This window comes from Octodon degus, unplaced genomic scaffold (assembly GCF_000260255.1).
Source record: "Octodon degus isolate 3935 unplaced genomic scaffold, OctDeg1.0 scaffold00225, whole genome shotgun sequence".
Taxonomy (NCBI): Eukaryota; Metazoa; Chordata; class Mammalia; order Rodentia; family Octodontidae; genus Octodon; species Octodon degus.
In genome coordinates this window covers 110836-114887 of record NW_004524801.1, presented here as the reverse complement: position 1 = coordinate 114887, position 4052 = coordinate 110836, and positions in this window count along the sequence as shown.

The following is a 4052-nucleotide window of genomic DNA, read 5'->3' as shown; positions in this document are numbered from 1 at the left end:
CATGTGGGTGGGTCTTTGGTGCTCCCTAATCCAATGATTACCTGGATTCCCAAATAAATGTTCCTTCTTTCTCATCTTTTCAATATTCCAGCAATTTTGGCTCTAATTTTGCCCTCAGCTGAAAACCTTGCTCCCTATTTTATTGAAAAAATGAAGGCAGTCAGAGGAAAAATTCCACATGTGCTCAAAACACATATATTCTCTGCAAGTGCACCCTCCATGCCTCCTCCTGCATGAACTCATGTTAGGATGGCTCATGTGACACTTGTGCTCAAGGTTTGGTCCTCTCCTGTTGTGACATCGCTGCAACAAATGTCCTTCTACCCCCTTGCATCAACAAACTGCCCATTTCTGATCAGGAAAAAGTTCTGTAATTCCTTCTGGAAAGAAATTCCTCAAAAATATATTGTGTTGTTTCCTTCCTTTTGAGTCTTTAATGAAAGTAAGAAGAAAAAAACAGAAAAGCAAAGAAAGGATGTCTAAGGCTTTGTAATGATGTGTTTTCCCTATTTTTCCTTGAGCATACTCATATTGGGCTTTTCACCTTGACCTACTCATTTATGTTTGACCTTGGGTCTCTGAACTCCTGCTCCTTCTCAGCCTTGTTTTCATTCTCCTGCCAGCAGCAGTTAACAGTCACTCATCCCTTATTCCTTGAAGTACCTCTTTGGCTGTGTGTTATTGGTCAGCCAGACCTGCTTGCTCTGACTCTAGGCTCTTTCACTGCCTCCTGTGCTGGTTCCTCTTCATTTCTTCCTCTTTGTGTTGGAGTAGTCTAGGCCAGACTGTCTACTCTTACTCCCTCTGGTGATTTCACCCAGCCTCTGGTTTTAAATGCCATTAGTGCATATGCTAAGTACTCCCAATTTCTGTCTTAAGCCTGGATTTCTTTCTAGGCATTTCATGGTATCTCTGACAACCTACATGAATTTTCCCTTGAAAAACCAAAGAGACATTTTACCTTCTGTCCACAATTTGCATTCCTGCTCCCTCTCAGGCCTGGTCTTCTATGACTTCCCATTTCTACTGGCTTAATCCAAAGATCTTGAAGTCAACCTAGAACTCTTCTTTCTCTCCCATCCCATATCTAGTCTTCTGAGAGAAACTCACTGTCTCACCTTCAAAACATACCTGGAATCCAACAACTTATCTCCTCCAGTGCCACCACCAGCACCCAACCACATCTCCTTTGTCCCAGATCATAACTAGAGCCCCTAGTAGTTTCCTGGGTCTACTGTAATGAAGGCCTACAGTGTACCTTGGAGGGCTGACCATTGTAGTGTTCTCCTGTTGACTGAGAAGCTTTTTTTCTAGGCAAATAAATCAGAATTGGTAAGTTCACTTTATCTTGCCTCATAAACCTCTCTGGACCACTGTAAGGAATGGTTCAGATACTAGGAGCTACTTTTGAACTTGGTTTGCAGTAATGGTGACAACCAAATGTTGTAAAAAATGAAGCTGTCTAGAAAGAAAGCACAGTGCAGGATCTTGGGTGTCTATCCACATTCCATTTACTGTGAATAAAAAGGAATTTACAGAGACCATTGAGACATAATTTGATGTCTTTCTTTTAAGAAAGAACAGACCAAAATACTGTGTACCACATATGAATGTTAGTTATTTCAGAAGACAGAGGTGATGGGTCTCTCTCTCTCTCTCTCTCTCTCTCTCTCTCTCTCTCTCTCTCTTTCTTTTTGGTGGAACCAGGTACTGAACTCAGGCCCTTGTGCTTGCCAGGGAAGTGCTTGTTCTACTGCGACATCTCCCCGGCCCCTTACTTTATTCTTTTATTAACTTATAGTTTCTAACTTTTAAAACAAGGATCATGTGCTAAAATAACATTAGAAAAAATTTCAATAACAATTCAGAAAATTTGAGTAAGCAAAATAATATAAGAATAACCTAAAGGGTCATCAGAGCAAACCTTCCATCATTGCAAACATGTGAGCCATGCCAACCTTTTATTTAGAGAAAGCTAATATGATTTGGAAGATAACATGCCTGGTTTATGAAGTCAGTGACCCTGGGGGTTTATTATGCTCTTTCTGGTCTTACAAGAGATCCAACAGATTCTCAGAAAAACATAACTAATAATAAAATTAAAATGATAAGAGTTTGTATTTTTTAGTCTAACAGAAATTATGGCTTATAATTGCCCTTAAGCTTGTAAGGAGTATTAGATGAAGACATCGATCAATTGTGCACTATTTTCACAAAGAACAGAGCTCAAAGAAATGGCCCTAAGTTGATAAAGAGCTTGGAGAAGAGATCCTTGACCAGGAGGCTGGTAGGACCCTGACATGAGCCCACAGTGGGCTGCTTTAATCTCAGGAGAACTAAATATAGGGAATGCCATCTGTCATAGAAGGTCTAGGGGAGCTCTTCTGAGTACGCTGGCCAGAAGGTTCCTTGAAGTTCCTATTCTGTGATGGCTTGATGAAGGTACAAATTCAGTTGAACCATTCCTGAACGACCTGTCTTGGAACTTGGAGAGTCTGTGTTCTTGGCCAGGACTGGTTTCAAGAGAGCTGGTAGCCATCTGTGTGACTGGAGGGCTGCCAGCATACAACTACTATTGCTGAGTCATGCTGTGTGAAATCCTGCCAGGTGACAATCATTTTTTGGGGGGTAGGGGTCATCAAGGGCCCAGTGGGATGTGAGTGATTCACTTATGATTCTTTTGTTACTACTCATTTTTGTAAATTTAGGAATAAAGTTGAAGATGTTGAGATAACTGGTTTAGAATTTTCTCTCTTGAGGCATTGTTTAGAGATTTTTTTTTTTTTTTTGGCGGAGCCAGAGATTGAACTCAGGCCCTTGCGCTTGCCAGAGAAGCACTTATTCCACTGAGCCATCTCCCTGGCCTGTTTAGAGATCTTAACTAAAACTTAGAAATAAGACAGGGAGGCCTGTCCTCTCAATGTCACACCAGGATATTGTTTAACTACTTACTCAATGATAGTTTAATTCTTGAGGCAAATGTACATGAGTTTGACCTTACTACTTACTAGTTGATAAGCCCAGACACAATACAGATACATATTAACTTGATTTCTTTCCCTTAGCAAAGAGAACCACAAGGGATATGGTCTCATTTCCATGTAGCCAGTAATCAGTTTTGTGTGTAACTTGTCAGTCATTCTACCGTTCTGTTTCACTCTTAAATGCTGGTAAGATTCCACAAATGCTCTTGGAGCCTTCTTAACTATCCTACTGGTTTGGTGAGTTAAATATTCATTTTATATTTGTAGAAGAGTTATGTGTTTAACTTTTGAAACAATCCTATGGCAGGAAGGAGAGTAAACACAAGTGCCATAGGTTGAAGAGTACAACATGAATTGCTAGCTAGATGTGATGAGTACAGGACATAGTGGTTGCCTGAAGGAGGAGGAGGATTCACGGCCCTGCTCACCTGTGACTAGGCAACCCCTAGGTGAGCAAGAAAGAATTGGTTTGTTCCTGTTTAACAGCCAGCTGAGAGCAAGGTTTATAGAAGAGCGTGGGTGGAGCCAGGGCCAATAGAACAGAGGATGAGATTTCCTGCATTACAGAAGAGTAGAGCCAGGGTCTTCACATTGAGCTACATCTCTAGCTCTTTCAAAGTCTTGCATTTTGAGACAGGGTCTTTCTCTGTTGCCTAGGTTGACCATAAACTCATGATCTTCCTGCTTCAGACTTGCAAGTGTAGAGATTACAGGTGTGCACCACCACAACCAGTCAAGAGGGGATTTCACAGTGCCATTATGATTAAGATTCTGAAAAAAATCTTGATAGATGCCAAGGTAGAAGTGGAGAAGGAAATTTCAGAGGCAGAAAAACTTGGGGAAATGAGGTTGGGGTGTTGCTCTAGAGAAGTGGGCTAAAGTTCACTGGAACAGAGGACATGAGGAAGAGAGTGGCTGGGAGCTGTAGGAGCCACCTCTGGTGGTGCCAACTCTTTCCCAGGGATGGTCACAGGAACACCTGCCCTTGGTGGCCTGGTGGGAAGAGGACAGATTGGAGGAGAGCCAGGCTCTCCTCAACCATGGACTGATGAGGGTAGACTTATGAGG